This window comes from Artemia franciscana, chromosome 15, assembly GCF_032884065.1.
Source record: "Artemia franciscana chromosome 15, ASM3288406v1, whole genome shotgun sequence".
Lineage (NCBI taxonomy): Eukaryota > Metazoa > Arthropoda > Branchiopoda > Anostraca > Artemiidae > Artemia > Artemia franciscana.
The window spans coordinates 5,966,396-5,986,879 of NC_088877.1; the positions used below are offsets into that span (position 1 = coordinate 5,966,396).

The window sequence follows — 20,484 nt, forward strand, 5'->3', positions numbered from 1 at the left end:
CCTAGCCTACTTCTTCAATAGGATTAAAGACAGTCTCAGAATAATGATTTGGCAGCCCATAAATCCTCAACTTATCTGTAATACTTCACCTAGGCCTGTTTACAGAGCCTAAAAAGAGTTAATGCTTAAAATGCTACCATGTGGCAATTTAATGGAGCCTCAATGTTAACTGGAAGAAGTCAATCCTTAGAATGATTCCAAATGGCAATTTAAGGTAATAATTTTGCCTGGATATGCCAGAAAACATTGAAAACTTTAAATTAAATAATAAGTTTTTCATTGGTTTAACCTACTTGCTAATAGATAGCCTACTACTCAGGGTGTCCTTTAATGTTGATCCCAAAATATGGTGATTTACTAACCTGGCTCAGATCCCTCTTTCTTTTGCAAAATCACTGTCCCACCTTCTTCCAAGCAAATAACTTCATATTCCATTACTTCATTCTTGTCCATATTTATTTTTTGTTGACTGAGATTTTTATTGAAGAAGGTGAATTATGTACTTACTGCGCTAACCATTCTTTTGAGCACGGTAAGAAAATCACTTACTGCGGTTACTGCCGGCAGTAACTATTCTCGTTCCCAGTGGGTTGGGCAGTAACCATTTTCCCGCTAGGAACGGAAATAGTAACCATTCGGTTACTACAGTAAGTCCCTGGAACACACCCGAAAATTATCGAAAAATGATTTGCTCTGAAATAATTTCAAGAAATAGCACATTTGATTAAATTAGGGTAAGCATCTGACAGAAGCACAATTTACAAAGTGATATTCAAGAATGCTGGTTATTTGTCTTCCAGAACTGCTGGCACCTGTCTGTTGTTCTGTCTCCAACTGGCTTCCTTTTCATTTAGCCTACTTCAAAATAAACTGTGCAAGTCTGGGGAACATAACCTCTTGCTTAAGTAATTTCTTTCCTTACTTGGCTAGAAATAATATGAAAACAGTTTTATATGTCTTTCTATACTTTTTCAAAATAAAAACCTAGTGATTATTTCCTTTGCAAATTTTATTTTGAACCCTTAGTGACACCTAGTTCCTTTTTATTTGCCAGTGGAAATGGTAAATATTTTGCAGTTCATACAATTGGCTAACCAATAAAGTAAACACAGCCTACCATTCAATATTCTTTACAGATATAATAATTGCTTCTATTGCAAATTCAAATTTAAGCACTTCTGATTAATTTTGGTGCTGAGAAAACATTGTATTTTTTATGTCAAAAATAATCAAAAATGCCCAATTTAATTGAAAATTTGGCATCAAGGAAGAAGAACTTAAGAGCTTAAAAGCTGCTTAAATTTGGATTTGCCAAAGAAGCAATTATTATATTCATAATGAACCTAAAAAAAAAAGGTATCAAGTGATACGTTCAAAGTTTGAGACCAATAGTTTAAATCTTTTTTATACCCATAATTTGGTCAGTTTTAAGAGCTCAAAAAGGGCTTCAATTTTAATTTGCAATAGAAGTGATTATTATATTTGCAGAGAACATTAAAAAAAGGCATCAAATGGTATGTTCACTTTATTGGTAAGTCAATTATATGAACTGTACAATATTTACCATAGAAAATTGTTACCAAAGAGGTACATAAGATCCTACTAAAAATGTAGAAATAAATCAAGTAAACAACAGTTTTACTCAGTGCCTATTTTTATGCTCTTCCTTTGCTAAATATGGTAGTTATTTCACTTACAAATGCAGAAAACCCCCTCCCCTATACAGCCTTAATTATATTTTAGAGAGTCCATAACTCACATAGTGAGCAAACAAGGCTACTTTGCTCTTTTCAAATATACTAAGCAGTTTAATCATTTTACCTATGTATTTGCTCATTGAGGAGTGAAGATATGACACAATAACCCCCACCATCCCTACCATATAGGGTGTGATCAGTTGGAAGCAGTTGCCGAGGAAAGAGACTTAGGCGTCATTGTGGACAAAGATTTAAAATTCCACAGCCACACTCAGGCTCAGGTTGCAAAAGCTAATCGAGCTCTCGGACTCATTAAGCGTTCTTTTGTAACCAGAAAGTCATGTGTGGTTATAAAACTTTATAAATCCCTTGTCCGTCCCCACCTTGAGTTTGGCTTGACTTTGGCCTTTCCCCAAAATAAAATGGACACAAGAGCCCTTGAAAGTGTCCAAAGGAGAGCAACCAAACTGGTCCGTGGCTTAAATAATGTCCCTTACCAGGATCGCCTAGGATCTTTGAGACTTCCAACCCTCACCTATCGAAGATATAGAGGAGATGTGATCATGGCACGCAAAATTTTCAAATCCGGTCACCTGAACCAGATCTTCACCCCCTCTTTGGCTAACAATTCAAGAGGTCACAGTCTTAAGCTTCACCTGCCTGGATGTCGGAGAAGGGAACGACGTGGTTTCTTTTCCATTCGGGTGGTCCCCCTCTGGAATAGCCTATCCGAGTCTACCATCCAAGCTGAGACACCCCACTCCTTCAAGGCTGGAGTCGACAGGGACTGGGAGAGGGCCGAGTGGAGGCTGGACTGGGAAGCTAAGCCAACATAATTACATCACTCACCACCAGCGAGAACTACAGGAGGATCTACCACCTTATCTCGCTGGCAAATGCGATTTAAGGTAATTTTAAGGTAATAAGCCTAGCATGGCTAGATGCAAAATGTAGTAGTTACAATAATTTTGCATATTATGAAGTATGAATTGTTTTCTTTACATGTGTCCTTCTCAATAGCCCCTAATCTAGACCTCTACCATCAATTTGCTTACAAATTCACACCCTCTCCCTCATGATGGTCTTGTATAAAGCTTTAACAATGTATTTTGGTAAATTGGAAGGAATTTCTTTTAGTGAGCTATGAATCAGGTGAATTTCCCACTTGATTCTTCTTTTATACAATTTCCAAATATAATAGTTCTTTTACTTGGATATTCAACTTTAAACTTTTTATGGACCCTTAAGATGATGTATTTTTCTCTTATTTTGGCTATAGAAAAGTGTCCAAAAAGAATAATTCTTACTTCATAATATGCATAATAATTATACTTAACACCTTAAGGTGTTGGTAAGTTGTGATTTTTTTTAAAATCAATCTCTTTATAATTTTTTTCAACAGAAAATTTCTATATTTTTTTTTGCATATTATAATGTAACAGTAGAAAAGTTATGAAAATAATGCTGTACTGATTTCCCTGAAATTTATTTTTTCCTGACAACCTGAAGTGGGAATAATATTGGCAGAGTAACACAAATTACATCTGAACTTTTATATGTCCAAGTTTGAATGCTATTTTGAAAAAAATATCTTGTCAATAAATCTAGGAAAAACTGTTTTTATAAAGAAATATAGCCTATATCTACTAAAAGTGTGACAAATCAATATCCTATGTTTTTTTCTTGGCAAAATAAATTGTCTCTTAAACAATAATCCATCAAAGTGAAAAATATAATTACATGCATTTTAGGGTGGGGTTTAAGATAAGCCAGAATATTGTTTCAAAAACTCAACAACCCTGAGCCAAGATTGGCTGAATTCATATTTTGGAGTAAAAAAAAACTAAACAAAAATTAATTTTTTTAATAATTTACCAAGAAGAAATTTATTATTTTAATAATTTAAGAAGAAGAAAAAGAAAATGACATCAAAACATAAAATAATTTAGAACAAATATTTACATAACACATACAAGGAGTACATGTAACATCTCCTAAAATAAATAAAGTTACAAACAAAGCAAAATTTACAAATTTATAAAGATATAAGAAAGGTCAATAAAAATGTAAAAGGGGAAGAAAGTGAGGGACCCAATACAGCTAAACAGAAAAGAGAAACTATTATGATGTTTTATGGATTCAGTTCTGTAACAACTTTTTTTGAAATTTTGAAGTAAAGCACCAAATGAGAGGCAAGCTAGGTGTTGGCTGAGAGGCAGGAACTGCAGAATCAAGACATTAGTTGTGTTTTGGTAATGTCATTTCTATGCAAGGGTTTAGTAAAACTATTTGGAGGGCTCATTTTTGGATTCAAGGTATGCTAAAAGGCTAAATCCAGAACCCCAAATGGTAATACCCCTTGAATGTTATGTATAAGGAGTGTGCCAGGGAAAATAAAGTCAAAAATTATTAAGGCTATCTCTCTTTCTATTGGTGTAGGTCTTTATGAATTGTATATATTTTGAATCAGCATCAAAATTTGATTCTTTTGATGTATCTAGTGTTATCAAGACCCTGCTTTTTAATATTTTGGTTGCTATTGAGCTGCATTGCTCCTTACTTACAGTTTGTTACCACAAAGTGTTTGAGGTGTGTGTCATTATTACTATCTTTAAGAATTTCCCCATAAAAAGTTACTGGCGTTCAAACCTTGAAGCAAATTAGTGCTGAAATTTCACCAAGCCAAACTTTGAAAGCCAAAATTCACAATAATAAAAAAGATCTAATAAATATGTAATAGTGATATCATACATAGTCAAAAGTTTTCTTCAATTTAATAATTTTGGAGTTGAACATACACTGTTCAGGTATGCAGAGTAACAGAGGAGTAACATAGAAATTTGAAATTACATCCCTTATAAGTTAACCTATGGGTTAAAGGCACCAGTGATTTGACAATGCAATTTTGGAACCACTGTAAAAATTTTCCTTCAAAACAAGATAACACTGTGTTTAGTCATGACTTGGAACACCTTCTCTCAAAACCTTCATTATATTTTGACAGTGCAAAACATGGACACTATATCCAAGGCACCCTGATAAGCAAAGACTATTCAATTCAATCAGTTGCCTGTTTTCAACACAAAACGAGCTCCTGACAACTTTTTAGCTATGTAATTTTTAAACTATCATTACTCAGTTATTTTATGACAAAAAATATGTTTGGATCAGCACCAATGCATGAAGATACATCTGATCTTCTCTAAAATGTAGCTATATTGGCTTTTTCTTGATAAAATTAAGTTAAAATGGTAGCTAATATTATGTTGATGAATCAGTGTTCATAGTGTTGAAAATTCTTGTTTGATGTAGTAGAATACCAGAATGACTAAAAATGTTCCTTCAGCCAAAGTCAAATGTTGATATTGATTTCTATTATGAGGTTCATTTTTTTAGAATATCTTGTAGTAACATTGTCAAAATTTTTGACAGACAGCAACACCCTGTCAAAATATAGATACCTCTGCTGAAACTTCACTGAACATGTAAAACTGATGAGAAACAATTGGTGGCGAAATTCAAGTGTCCTCTGAGAAAAATATGGTTGTCAAATTTTTGGGTACTTTCTTAACAACAAGAGATTTTGATTATAATTATTTGTAATAATATTTCATATGAAGAAAACATGAATTTTTCTTTGTAATCATAGCTTTACTGATTTGATGCTGGATGCTAGATTCTTTCATCATCTGAGGAACTGCTGCTTGGTCTCATGCTATGTTCTTATTTTTAAGCATTTGACTTGGTTGATCACAGCACCCTAATCAGGGCTGGATTGACTAGGTGTTGGGTCTGATTGGAATTTTTTGCAGGGCTCCCCTTATATATTAAATTCTTAGGCAAATTCAGATCCAGGATATATATATATATATATATATATATATATATATATATATGTATCTTTTCAAGCCCTATTAAGCATGTAAGTATTAAAAGGATAAAACAAGGGCTGGGGACAGGGGTGCCAAAACATAACAAAACCATATTTTGATGGGGTTTTTTTGCAGTGAAGTCTGGCTGCTTTAACTTGGTTAGTATGTATTTTGTTTTAATTGCAGAAGCTAAAAATTGTACAATGAAGAACTGAGTGAGTACAAAGTTATAAATTAACATACACACAGGAATGAGCAACACACAGGCTCTTCGTCTGCAAGAAACCTTCTGAAAAAATCGAAGTGCATGGGATTCCCATTATCAGGGCCTCAAAATTCATTGTTCTAGAAAAATATGCATCTTTATGATGTGAATTAAATAAAAAAAAAAAAATTTAGTGAAAGTAAGGCCCAACATTAAAACTTAAAATAGAAATTACTTCATATATAAGGGAGACTATCGCCTCTGCAATACCCTGCTCACTCTTCAAGCTAAAGTTTTCAAACACTTTTAAAAAAGTTGGTTATTCTGATTAAATGGTATTTGTGTTTCAGTATTTCTTTTTTTAGGAATTTGGACTAAGGTGTAATTTTGCAGTAGCTGACTATTTATAATAAGTATAAAAATAGTAAAATAACAAGTAACCAGATAGGGTAAGGGTAGCAATGATTTGACAGTTTTTGTATAAAAAAAAAAAAAAAAAAAAAAAAAAAAAAAAAAAAAAAAAAAAAAAAAAAAAAAAAAAAAAAAAAAAAAAAAACTTTCTCTACTCCAGAAGGCTTAATTTAAAGACTTTTGGTTTGAAAAGAGTTTCAGTATGTAGAAAAAATATCTATGAATCTAACTGTTTGATTAGAAGTTTGAAGTTTTATCAGAAATAGGTACAAAATGCCAATTTTCTTAAATTGGAACATTTTCACCTACAAAGTCGACAAAACAAAAAAGTTATATGTTTCCAACACAAGTCAGAACCCAATTTGACACATGTTGAAATACCAGTGGGCAGATCCTGGTGGATCCAACATACCTATTCTTTTTAATTTGTTTTTTTATTTTTCTTCAATTTTTTTAAATGTGTAAATGTTTAAAATGCTATTCAGATAGCAGAAGCAAAGAACTGAAAAAATGCCTCAAGTATAAGGACAAAATTGGATAATCATATGGAGTGTAATCATGTGGCCTTTATTAACCCTATCCGGAATGGCCCACTTTCTCTCAGCTTTAATGGTCCAGCAAAGATTTCTTGGTTGTTCACAGTTACAGTGTTGTCAACATTTGGCCATTTCAAAGTTAATCTACCAGTTTGATCAAATTTTAAAAAATTATTTAGACTATCCTTTGTCTCAAAAGCCAGAATTCTTGAAATATGCATGCCCTCCTTAAGAAGTTTATTAGAAGTTTGTGACACTGAGGAGCTTAACATGTTTCATTAGCAGTTTGGGTGGGATAGAAATTCAAAGCTAATTAGGGATGGGCTCAGAGAGCATATTTTATATTTTACAGCTATTCGAAAGAAAACATGTAGAAAATTTACTAAGAGAGGGTGTACTTCGAATTTATTCAGTGATAAATGAACTAGGGTAAAGGCCAGAAAAGGGCGATTGGAAGGTCAAAATGTCAAGTCGAAAACAAACAGATATATAATATCTGTCGTCATTTGTGTCCCGGTCTGTATATACATTCGTTTTTGAATTGGTCTTTTTTTTAGTTTTTAGTTTTTTACCTTTTTTTTTGTTTTTTTAGTTATACCTCATGATTCTAATGATTGCCCTTGAGCTTTGTTGATGGTGATTGCTAATGGAACATTCCCTGTGTCCCCGTGGTCATTTATATATCCCCCTGTGCCCCCCGGCGTCCCCGTTGTAGTTGTGTCCCTGTGTCCCAGTCGTCATTTATATTCCCTATGTCCCGGTCGTCATTTGTATCCCGGTGTCCCGGTCTGTATATACATTCGTTTTTGAAATGGTATATGATGAAATAAATTTTTGTATTTTTCCCCTTTTTTTCTTTTTAGTTTTTTTTTGGTTTATACTTTTTTTTAGTTTTTTTCCTTTTTTCTTTTTAGTTTTTTTTTTATTTTTATATTTTTTAGTTTTGTTTTTCTCCTTTATTTTTCATTTTTTTTAACTGGACCATCAAATGAGATAAGATTAAGAGAACAAGCTGTGAAACGAAAATGTATGATGGGTGATTTTTTATTGGTTTTAGTTTTTTTCTTTTTTAGTTTTTTTGTAGTTTTTACCTTTTTTTTTAGTTTTTTTAGTTTTTTTTTTACTTATGTCCTGGTCGTCATTTATACTCCCTGTGTCCCGGTCGTCATTTGTGTCCCGGTGCTTTGTTGATGGTGATTGCTAATCGAACATTCCTTGTGTCCCGGTCGCTTTCTCTTTGAGTGTCCCGGTCGTCATTTATATTCCCTATTTGCCAGTGTCCCGGTCGTCATTTGTGTCCCAATGTCCCGGTCTGTAATTTCGTCAGTCGAAAACATGACGTCAGTCGACACACAAACATGACGTCACTCAACAGACACACACACACACACAGACAAGTTATTTTTATATATATAGTTATATAATGCGATTAGGAATGGAAGCATCTATTGCAAAATAGAAGATTCCATGTTCCAAAAGTTTCTTCAGAATTAGTTGATTTCTTAGACATGTGATTTTTTGTTTAGGAGATCTTTGACAACTTCAGCTATTGTACGTAGTGATGTCCCCTCAGATGTATTGAAAGTTAAAGAAGCCCCAGTAAAGGAAATTCAAAACGTTCTCCAGAGTCCTGAAAAGCTGAAGCATGATGAAGACCTAAAAAAAGAAATTACCATTGAAGGCGTTGTAAGTGGGAATTCAATCAGTATTACTCTACGTATTTTTAATAAAATAGCCAGGATATTTTCGTTTTTTTTTTTGGTGGGTGAAACAACGCGTAACGTGGTTTCAGTTAATGTTTTAAATAATAATGGTTACTTATTGCGTAAATTCCGCACTAAGAAAACCGAAAAAAAAATTGTTCACATCATGCAAATTCAAGCGTTTAACTATTGCTTAAGTTCACGTTTCTCCAACTCTGTTGTTATATTTCACTGTCATTAAGCAGGGCGGCCACAAATTCCCTAAAATCGAGCGAAGGTCCTTAATGGTCCCTTAAATTGACAAAGGTCCCTGAAGTCCCTTTTCTTGTTTTGATTTAAAGCTCTGTATCCTGAAGGCTACCAATACCTGTGAGTATATGGTTTTCATTATTTTTGTTTTGATTGAAATTCTTGGGACCTGTTTTGGCTTGTCTAAGAATGAAAAAACTTGTTGTTGCATAACTTAGAGCGTTAATGTCTGGATAGAGCCAACAGACTAGTAATGAAAAGGAGTGACCCCCTTTGCCTCTGGAGTCAATAGGCAAGGAGGCGGCAGGGTTCAGTTGGCTTTGTTAATTACTTAGAAAACTCTTTTCTGTGTGTCTCTTTTACACACAGAGAAAAAAAAGAGAATGGGTCCAAGCACAAAATATGAAGGAGGCGGTGTTAATTAGGTTTCTTGCACGATTTTAAGCTTACATACATTTCTTGAACCATTAGACTACTTCCTAGTACCCCTTTTTATTTGAATGCATTTCTGGTATTGACCTATATATTTTCTACTGTCTTCATTTTTTAAAGTTTATGGTTCAAAGTTTCAGTTTGAATAAGAATGGGAAAGTGCAAATACAAGGAGACTTGGTTGGAAGAGAAATATGTGACGTGATACCGTGTAGAACCATTCTAAGAGATCTGTTCTCTTTCTACTGTTCTATCCTCAATACATCGCATGTCTGCTATAAGGGCTCCTACGCTTTACTACATCACGTCCGAACTGCTGAACATAAGGAGAATGTGAAGAATGTTGACGTAAAGATAATGCCGAATCAGCTTCATCTCTCGGGAGCATCTTCCATGGAGATCGGCAAACTGACCAAAGTGCCCATGAACTTTGGTGCTTATCTAGTGTGGGATGAAACAACAGTTGCGGAAATTACATGGACTCTGAAGATGATTGAGTCTGGCTATTCTGGGAAATCCGCAGACGGAATAGCATATGTAGTTGGAAAAATGTTCAGAGATACAGTGGTCAAGAACATCTTCTTTTGGCGAACTAAGTTCGCTTACTTTTTAACGGAAGCTCTTGGACCTCATTTCCGGAAGATGACCCTTGATGAAGTCAGCAACAGTTATTATATTGTCGAGTTTTAACGAAACCACAAACTCAGAAAGTAGAAAAGATAATGGTCCGATAAAATGAAACGAGTGGTAGAAATATATTTGAAGACTGCGTTTATTGGACATACACAGTTGAAGTCAGAAATAGCCAGAACGATCGATGAAAGTGGTTTATGTATTTCTAAAATAATATTACTTTGTGATGGTCTGAATGCTAACAAAAAACTTCTCCGATTGATTAATAGTGAAAAAGGTGAATTAACAGGTAGCGAAGGTCTTCTTGATATTGGTACCTGCAAGATACATTTGATACCCAACGTTTTTCGGAAGGGTATGCAGGAAATTAACGAAATTTTTTCCAAATCTGATCATCAAAGGGTAGTACTTTTGTAGTGGCTGACCAGCTAGACAAGTAGACTAAGAGAAGATTCAGGAGAAAACTGGCGTTCCTAAGTCTTGGCTTTTGAAAGATATACCCACCAGATGGTTAACAACAAGACCTACCGCTTCAGGCCAAGGTAACAGATGCCAGCTCTGTCTGAGTACTTCGCTGTCTATATTCCAAAGGAGAGCTCCAGTCTGGAGAATTCAAATGTGTACAAAGAATTCATCTGGATGATCAAACAACCGACCATGAAAACGGAGTATTAGTTTGGTGTTGATAGTTCGAACCTCTTCATACGTTTGACTGAAAAGCTTCAACTGGAAGAGTCCATGCTGTATGAACTCTATACGGAGCTGAACCAGCTGGTCTTGACATTGGCTGGACGAGTTTTAAAATCCGGGGTGACGGAAGAGCTTAGGGATGAACTAACATCGTCTGTTTCGAGTCATTATATGAACCTTCAAAAGTTTTAACTTTTCTGGACGAGTTCTCAGCGAAGAAAGAGCTTCGGTGAATGAGCGAACTTTGAATGCAAAACTGTTTGTGATAGATGGGTTGAGCAGATTTGGATGACGTGCGCAAAATTTTGCTATTACAGAAGACTTGATGAAATACTAAATCCGCTAGAAAGAGCTATGATTTGCACCTACTGCAGGAAAAAGCCTTGAAAGAAAAAGCTGGGAAAGAGCGAGAGGATTTGGAGGCAAGAGAACATCTGAACGAGCTGCAGCTCGTTGAAACCTATTTGAAAAGACAGACAATAGAGACTCTCGAAAAGTCGTTCCAAGAAAAAGAATAAGTGTTTGGTTCCAACAAATAGGCCGCAGACAAGTTGCTGCAAGAAACTCATAACCGGTTGGAAAAAGGTATTGAAAAGAAGGACATGGCTAAGATACAGCTAGCGCTGGCCATGATAGATATGAGTCTGTTGATGCGTAATGACCAAAAAGGTAGCTGCTACTTTTGAAACCACCCAGCAGCAGTTAGAGTCAAAGAAACAGTTGCTGATCACATCCCTGCTCCAGCAGAAGGCAGTGCAGAAAAAGGGAAACAAATAGGTTGTTTTCTAGTTACTGTACCCTTGTCTCTTTTATCATATTTTTGAATCCAATTTTTTCTATTCGAAAGCAAAACGTTCAGAAAAAAAAGACGAAAAAAGCTCCTCCCATGACGTGATGAATCTCATGTGGTCACGTGTTAATCATTACTCGGCCTCTGATTATGAAGAGATGTATGCAAATGATCATTCCCATTTTGTTTTCTTAGTCAGGTGTCATTTGGTGTTGTTTCAGTGGTTTTTCTCTCAAAAGCTTTCTCAAAACTGAGTTTTGAGTTCCATTTTGCTTCCGGAATGGTCCCTTGAGAGGTCGCTTTTGTGACTAAAAAGAAGTCCCTATTTTTTACCCCTTGAACCTGTGGCAGCCCTCCATTAAGTCATTAGACCATTCATTAAGAAATTACTTCAGCTATCATTACTTGTGGAATTCCTAAAAAATATTCCAACTTAGAATGAGAGAAAATATTTAAGCTAAAACAGTTTTAAAAAGTTGACTCCTCCAAGATATTATTAACGAGTTGAACAAAGCTATGATTAAATTTGATGGCAGTAAAGTATATAAAGGGAGTAGACACATTGCTTCGTTCCTTAGTATGTCTTGTTGTGTTCCTTATTGTGTTGAGTGTATTCGTAATTGCTTTAAACCTGCGTAGAAAAGTATCATTTTTATATTCATTATATCGTTCGTTTGAGCTACTAACAATAGGAAAATGATGAATGTTCCATGTCTAATGTTTGTGTTTAGTTTAATTTTTGAATTTATCTCTTAGTTCTTTTGAGGTTAATGCTGAAATGTATTTTGTTGAAATATGTGTATAATACCAGCAACGGGCGAATAAATTTATTTTAAGGAGGGAGGTAATTTTTCTAAAATCTACACAATAAATTGATCAAATAGAAAACATGGGACATCGAAAGAACGTGATATATCCCAATGGTTGTTGAAAGGCCCATGCAGACGTGTACACATGTTTTTTTTTCGATGGTGGGAGGGTATTAATGAGGAAATAAATTTATCTGGTAATTTGATTAAGAAGGGCCCCCTGAAACTTGGAAAAATTTATGCTCTCGTGTGGAGGAGTTCCAACCGAAAGATACAATAAATTTATGTTTTAAATTTGTAAAAAAAAAACAAAAAACAAAAAAAAACGTTTCTTCTAGTCATTTTTAAAGAAATGGGACAAAACTTAAGATTTAGTGTGAAGAGCGAGGTATTAACGAGGGGAGAAACCCCCTCATATATATAACAAAAAATATAAGAATATAAAAGTTTATTACGTAAGTTAATTCTTAAGTTATGTATATTTTTTACTAATAAAAAAGTTCGTTAAAAATTAAAAGTTCTAGTTGCCTTTTTAAGTAACTGAAAAATTGGAGGGCAACAAGGCCTCCTTCCCCACCCCTTATTTCTCAAAATCGTGTGATCAAAACCAAGAGAAAGCCATTTGGCCAAAAAAAAGAATTAATGTACAAATTTCATTTTAATAATTTATGTACGGAGAGCCAAAATCAAACATGCATTAATTCAAAAACGTTCAGAAATTAAATAAAAAAACAAGTTTTTTTAAATGAAAGTAAGGAGCGACATTAAAACTTAAAACGAACAGAAATTACTTCATATATAAAAGGGGCTGCCTCCTCCTCAACGCCTTGCTCTTTATACTAAAGTTTTTACTGTTTTAAAAAGAAGAGTTGAGAGAAAGAGTCAACCTTTAGCGTAAAGAGCCAGGCGTTGAGGAGGAAGTAGCCCCTTTCATATACGAAGTAATTTCTGTTCGTTTTAAGTTTTAATGTCGCTCCTTACTTTCATTTAAAAAACTTGTTTTTTTATTTAATAGATCTATCAAAGATGGAATTACACTTCGCTAATGATATAACGTCTGTAATTTTGGACGCTCCATTCTTTTTTTGTTTTTCCTTGTAATTTACGAAAAACGCCTGTGATTTCGTGATGAAAGTAAACATGATTACATTTATAAATTATTCCTTTCTTTTAAATTTTAGTTTTTAGTGCAAAAGAAAGAGCTCAGCACGGTTGCTTGCCTTCCCTCTTGTTTTCTCGAAGAAAAAAGGAAGTAGCGACACAGCTGTTGTTTGTTGAACTTTATTTGTTCTTGTTTTCTTCTGCAAAGATATGAAACCATCTATTACTCCTGAGGTCTTTGATTAAGTCGAGGTTTAATTCAATTTTTCGTGGTCAAATATTTTCTTGCCTTAACCGAATAGTCTCTGGAAGGCTATGATATACTAATTTTCAAGTCTTCTTATTTCACTGACATTTGAGAAGACCAGGTTTCACGTCAATACTCGTAGGAGAAAATACTTTTATTATCAAAAAGATCAGTGGCTAACTGAAAATGTTAGTCAGCACTGGAATCACAGCAGCTTAAGGAATTTATAAAAATTTTGAAATTAGGATGATCTCCGTATTTACTTCGAATCATAGGTGGTTACTGTGGTTACATTAAATAAAAAAAGACAACTTTTTTTTAACTGCAAGTAAGGAGCGACATTAAATCTTAAAACGAACATGGAAGCGCGCTGGGCCCATAACCCAGAGGTCGGTGGATCGAAACCACTAGCTGTTAATTTTTTAAAATTTGTAAAATTAGTTAATTTTGTCAGTTTGAATTTATTGATACAGAAAGGGAGAAAATAAACATGGAAATTAACTTCTCCTCTAGTGAAAACTTGCTGCAATGCAACAGAAACCTTATGTGATCTGTCTCATGGTAAAAAAGAATATGCTTTGATGCTTATTGTCGAGGTGTTTCACAAACTGACAAAATTATCTAATTTTGCTAATTTAAAAAATTTAGCAGCTAGTGGTTTTGACCCACCCAGTGGTAAGTTGGGTTATGGGCCCAGCGCGCTTCCGCTGCGCCAAGCTGCTGTTATGCTTGTTATCAAACAAATTATTACAATAGAAAATTTCACCAACGGCTTCAACTAGGAAATCAATTTAAATGGTTCTTTTAAATTGCTTCCATCAAGCCTTACCCCCGCTTCAGTATAAATTCTTGTGAACATTCCAGTATATAATTCTAATCACATGTTTCCATGTTTATTTTCTTCCTTTCTGTATCAATAAATTCAAACTGACAAAATTACCTAATTTTACAAATTTTAAAAAATTAGCAGCTAGTGTTTTCGATCCACCGACCTCTGGGTTATGGGCCCAGCGCGCTTCCGCTGCGCCAAGCTGCTGTCAGTGAAAGAATTTTTCAAACAATTGATGTTATTACAAGAGAAAATTTTACCACAGACCCTAGGCCCTAGATTTTTGGAGTAAGAATCAGACTTTAGGGGTAAATTTCTATCTTAGGGGCTTCTTGCTATTCTGGAAGTAGTTGTGTTAAGTGAATGAAAAAGGATAAGCCTATAATCGGGCAAATATGTTAATAAAACAATTATTACCTTAGAATATGCAGAATAATTGTAGTTATCACATTCTGACTGTACTTCCATTGTAAGTTCCTTTCACCTCCCAGTGTGCAAATGTATAGTCAAGTTGCATATTTCCCATGCATTTTGCCAATTCACATTTGTTTCAACCCGTGGACTCGTAAATTGAATCAACACTGACTACTACTACTACTACCAAGGTACTTATCGGTTATGCAATAAGTACTCGAAAAGTGAAGTTTGGTTAATGCTAATTAAATATGAATTTTTTTATTTAAAATTTATAGGATTTACTCCTGTTTCATATCACCAATCAGATTTTTTCTTAAAACTCTGCTGACTAAGCTATGTATTCTAACACCCCCTCCCCTTATTTTATAATTTATTGTGAAAATGTTATGGGACTAATTTTCTAGTTTCAATTAAAAAACCAAATTATTGCTTAGACGCCATAAATAGTTTTTGTAATTTACATAATAACTTCAGCGATCCTGAACTGAGAACTAAAATAAAATAAAATTATCTTGTCAATATATAAACGTGCATAGATATTGCATTCACCTATTACGTCATATATGGTTACAACCAGTGCTGTCACTTACTTGAAGTAATTTTACTTGAAGTACTACTTAAGTAAAATTTTTCATTACTTGTACTTATACTTAAGTAAAATCTCTACGGTGTACTTATTACTTGATACTTAAATAAGATTACGAAATACTTATTATTTAAGATACTTTTAATGTACTTGTTTTTCAAATACTTCACCTTTGACAAGAAAATTTTGTGTGTGTGTGCTTTGGCAATGTACAGGACAACATCACTTTTAGATTTAGAGCAAACTCAGATATAGCTTTTGTGTGTGTGTGTGCTTTGGCAATGTATAAGAAAACGTTACCCTTTAGATTTAGTGTAAACTCAGGTATAGCTCCATGCCCTATTTCTGGATACGTTTTTGGTATTTGGTATTTTGACAAAAAAATTATACTAAGATTAACATTTGGTTTAATTTTTGTTTAAAAGTTATATAACAAAGAAAATTGAAATTATTTCACAGTTCACTGGTCGACAGTGAGCTAAAATCCCTTGTTTTGTGCTAAATGTTGCGTACTGTAGTCCATTTGGGCTTATATTTCTGACATTAGTGTTTAAGTTTTGTCATCCCGTCAACTGAACCAGATTTCTACCATTTCATCATCTTCAGGACCATATTATTGGTAAAACTACAGAAGCTATGAATCTTTGCCCATCTAAATGTTGTCTGCAATAAACAAGCCTAGACAATTCTAGCTGGATCCAATGCAGAGGTATTTTGTCAAATTCGTTCCAACCAAATTCAGGTATTTTGACGAATCTGACTTCAGATTTGTCACTCCGTTCATTCATAATTTCAATGACTCCATTCATAATTTGCCCTACCAAATTAAAAGAAAACTCAACTTTCTTAAGACTTGAAACCCTCTCCCCCTCACCCTATTTGATAATGGGGTTGTGATACCAGAGATTGATATGAGCCCTGATCTTAGGCATCTTTGGTCTAGTTTTCATTCGGATCCGTTACTCCATTGGCCAGTTATACTAAATTAAACAAAAAACTTAAATTTTTCAGGAATTAAAACTAACTCCCCCTTGTTAAATTTGAGCTAGGGTCTTTATGTCAAAACTTGATTTGTCATGGTCTTAGGCCTCTTTGATTCAATTTTCATTCAGATCACTTTAGTCGCAAGTTACTCTGAATTAAACGAAAAACTGTTATTAGCAACTCTCCCCCTGTTTTATTTGAGCTAGGGTCTTCATCTTTGAACTTGATGTGTCTTATGATTCTTGGCACCAAATCTGGCCATCAAAATTTTCATCCAAATCCAACCAGCGGTTTTCCCCTTATATGTGATTACACAGACGGAAGAACAGACAGACAGACGGACGGACCGATTTTGCAACGTCTTAGGTAGCCGTGTTGCCTCATTGAATTCGAAAAAAGGAAATCAATAGCATATCATCATCCAGGCATCATCACCTATTTGGATAGTGGAAAATATCCATCAGGATAGGTTTTAGGGATCTGTCCGCCCGTCTGTGCAATCGAGTATAGCAGGAGAACCGCCAGTCAGATTTGGATTAAAATTGAACTATTTGGATTAAAATTGAGCTTAATTAGGGCGATGGGGCTTTAAGTGTTAAAAAAATTCGAGTTTTTCATTTAATTCACTGTAACTTGCAAATGGAGGGATGAATTTCGATGAAAATTGAATAAAGATGCCTCTAAATGAGCAACGGATCTAAATGAAAGCTAGACCCATGATGACTAGGATCAGGGCTCATATCGAGCTGTGATATCACAAGCCGTATCTAAAATAGGGCGAGGGGAGGGGTTTTCAAGTCATAAGAAAGTTGAATTTTCCTTTAGTTTAGTAGGGCCTGTAACTACTTCCACCCATGGCTTGCCAAAAGCCTGGAAATAACCCTTTTCCAAAATAAGTCATACTGAAGCCAACCTTCAACCAAATATTGCATCCCCAGAGAAAAATTACTTTGTATGGCACTTGGTATTTACCAAGTGACATACAGTGATCACAAATTCTATCGGTCTGTCAGTCCCGGTCTTGCTAGTTTAGGCCCTTCCAGATAAGCTAGGACAATGAAATTTGGCAGGCGTATCAGGGACCAGACCAGATTAAATTTGAAATAGTTGTTTCCTCGATTCGCCCATCTGGGGGGGAGTGGGAGGACAAAAATTAGATCAGATTTTAATTAAATTTGACATTTAGAATCAGATTTTTTCTTAAAACTCTGCTGACTAAGCTATGTATTCTAACACCCCCTACCCTTATTTTATAATTTATTGTGAAAATGTTATGGGACTTCTGCCACGCAAGCGTGCTCTTTTTTAATATTGTCTCAAAATGAATAATCTTTCGAAGCCTCAATGGCTCAGTCGGTTGAGCTTGTTTTGTAATTTTGGCATCATGATTTTGAGCCTAAAATAAAGCAAATGATGATTTATTTTGCAGTTAACTAGAATTAATTCTCAATTTTTAAGCATGGTTAAGTTAATAAAATTATCTAATTTTGCTAATTTTAAAAGTTTAGCAGCTAAATTAAAAATATAGATCCATCGACCTCCAAACTATGGGCCCAACACGCTTACGCTGCGCTAAGCTGCTGTTACCTTAACATGTTATCAAACAAGTGAGGCTATTACAAGAGAAAATTTTACCAGGGAAATCAATTTCCAGTTTAATTTGTTCAATTAAACTGGTTCCTCCAAGCCTTACCCCTGCTTCAATAAAAATTCTTGTGTACATTCCAGTATGCAATTCTTAGCACTGTATTATGTTGAACAGGTATAATTTTCCATGCTTATTTTCTCCCTTTAATGTGTCAATAAATTCAAACTGACGAAATTATCTAATTTTGCTAATTTTAGAAATTTAGCAGCAAAATCAAAAATTTGGCAGGTTTCGATCCACCGACCTCTGGGTGTATGGAACCAGCGCCCTTCCGCTGCTCCAAGCTGCTAAGTTACCATGTCATCAAACAAGTAATATTGTTACAAGAAAAATTTAACCAAAGACTTCGATTAGGAACTCAGTTTAATTGGTTCAATTAAATTGCTTCCTTCAAGCCTTACCCCCTCTTCAATATAAATTCTTGTGTACATTCCAGTATGCAATTCTGAGCACTGTATTATATTGAGCAGGAATAATTTTCCATGTTTATTTTCTCGCTTTTTGTATCAATAAATTCAAACTGACAATTAAAAAACCAAATTATTGCTTAGACGCCATAAATAGTTTTTGTAATTTACATAATAACTTCAGCGATCCTGAACTGAGAACTAAAATAAAATAAGATTATCTTGTCAATATATAAACGTGCATAGATATTGCATTCACCTATTACGTCATATATAGTTACAACCAGTGCTGTCACTTACTTGAAGTACTTCTTAAGTAAAATTTTCCATTACTTGTACTTATACTTAAGTAAAATCTCTACGGTGTACTTATTACTTGATACTTAAGAAAGATTACGAAATACTTATTACTTAAGATACTTTTAATGTACTTGTTTTTCAAATACTTCACCTTTGACAAGAAAATTTTGTGTGTGTGTGCTTTGGCAATGTACAGGAAAACATCACTTTTAGATTTAGAGCAAACTCAGATATAGCTTTTGTGTGTGTTTGCTTTGGCAATGTACAAGAAAACATTACCCTTTAGATTTAGAGTAAACTCAGGTATAGCTCCATGCCCTATTTCTGGATATGTTTTTGGTATTTGGTATTTTGACAAAAAAATTATTGAAAATTCCAGTATGTAATTCTAATCACATGTTTCCTTGTTTATTTTCTCCCTTTCTGTATCAATAAATTCAAACTGACAAAATTACCTAATTTTACAAATTTTAAAAAATTAGCAGCTAGTGGTTTCGATCCACCGACCTCTGGGTTATGGGCCCAGCGCGCTTCCACTGCGCCAAGCTGCTGTTAGTGTAAGAATTTTTCAAACAAGTGATGTTATTATAAGAGAAAATTTTACCACAGACCCTAGGCGCTAGATTTTTGGAGTAAGAATCTGACTTTAAGGGTAAATTTCTATCTTAGGGGCTTGTTGCTATTCTGGAAGTAGTTGTGTTAAGTGAATGAAAAAGGATAAGCCTATAATCAGGGAAATATGTTAATAAAACAATTATTACCTTAGAATATGCAGAATAATTGGAGTTTTCACATTTTGACTGTACTTCCATTGTAATTTCCTCTCACCCCCCAATGTGCAAATGTATAGTAAAGTTACATATTTCCCATCCATTTTGCCAATTCACATTTGTTTCAACCCGTGGACTCGTAAATTGAATCAACACTGACTACTACTACTACTACCAAGGTACTTATCGGTTATGTAATAAGTGCTCGAAAAGTGAAGTTTGGTTAATGCTAATTAAATATGAATTTTTTTTTATTTAAAATTTATAGGATTTACTCCTGTTTCATATCACCAATCAGATTTTTTCTTAAAACTCTGCTGACTAAGCTATGTATTCTAACACCCCCTCCCCTTATTTTATAATTTATTGTGAAAATGTTATGGGACTTAACCCACGCAAGCGTGTTCTTTTTTTAATATTGTCTCAAAATGAATAATCTTTCGAAGCCTCAATGGCTGAGTCGGTTGAGCTTGTTTTGTAATTTTGGCATCATGATTTTGAGCCTAAAATAAAGCAAATGATGATTTATTTTGCAGTTAACTAGAATTAATTCTCAATTATTAAGCATGGTTAAGTTAATAAAATTATCTAATTTTGCTAATTTTAAAAGTTTAGCAGCTAAATTAAAAATATAGCACCTAGTGGTTTCGATCCACCAACCTCCAAACTATGGGCCCAACACGCTTACGCTGCGCTAAGCTGCTGTTACCTTAACATGTTATCAAACAAGTGATGTTATTACAAGAGAAAATTTTACCAGGGACTTCAATTTTCAGTTTAATTTGTTCAATTAAACTGGTTCCTTCAAGCCTTACCCCTGCTTCAATAAAAATTCTTGTGTACATTCCAGTATGCAATTCTTAGCACTGTATTATGTTGAACAGGTATAATTTTCCATGCTTATTTTCTCCCTTTAATGTGTCAATAAATTCAAACTGACGAAATTATCTAATTTTGCTAATTTTAGAAATTTAGCAGCAAAATCAAAAATTTGGCAGGTTTCGATCCACCGACCTCTGGGTGTATGGAACCAGCGCCCTTCCGCTGCTCCAAGCTGCTAAGTTACCATGTCATCAAACAAGTAATATTGTTACAAGAAAAATTTAACCAAAGACTTCGATTAGGAACTCAGTTTAATTGGTTCAATTAAATTGCTTCCTTCAAGCCT

The 20,484-nt window shown here is 34.3% G+C and overlaps 1 long non-coding RNA gene and 1 other non-coding gene across 3 annotated transcripts in view; one reads left to right on the top strand and one right to left on the bottom strand.

Annotated features, from left to right (window-relative positions):
• The first annotated feature begins 666 nt into the window (after window positions 1-666).
• Window positions 667-20,484, top strand: part of LOC136035978 (uncharacterized) — a 69,094-nt gene continuing 49,276 nt past the window's right edge. For both annotated transcript variants that reach the window (XR_010619592.1, XR_010619593.1), the window contains exons 1-2: window positions 667-734; window positions 8,248-8,407. This is a non-coding gene — a long non-coding RNA (uncharacterized LOC136035978). The remainder of the gene's footprint in view (window positions 735-8,247; window positions 8,408-20,484) is intronic.
• On the bottom strand, window positions 19,026-19,097 carry Trnam-cau (transfer RNA methionine (anticodon CAU)). Its single transcript has one exon. It is a non-coding gene; the product is annotated as a tRNA-Met (tRNA).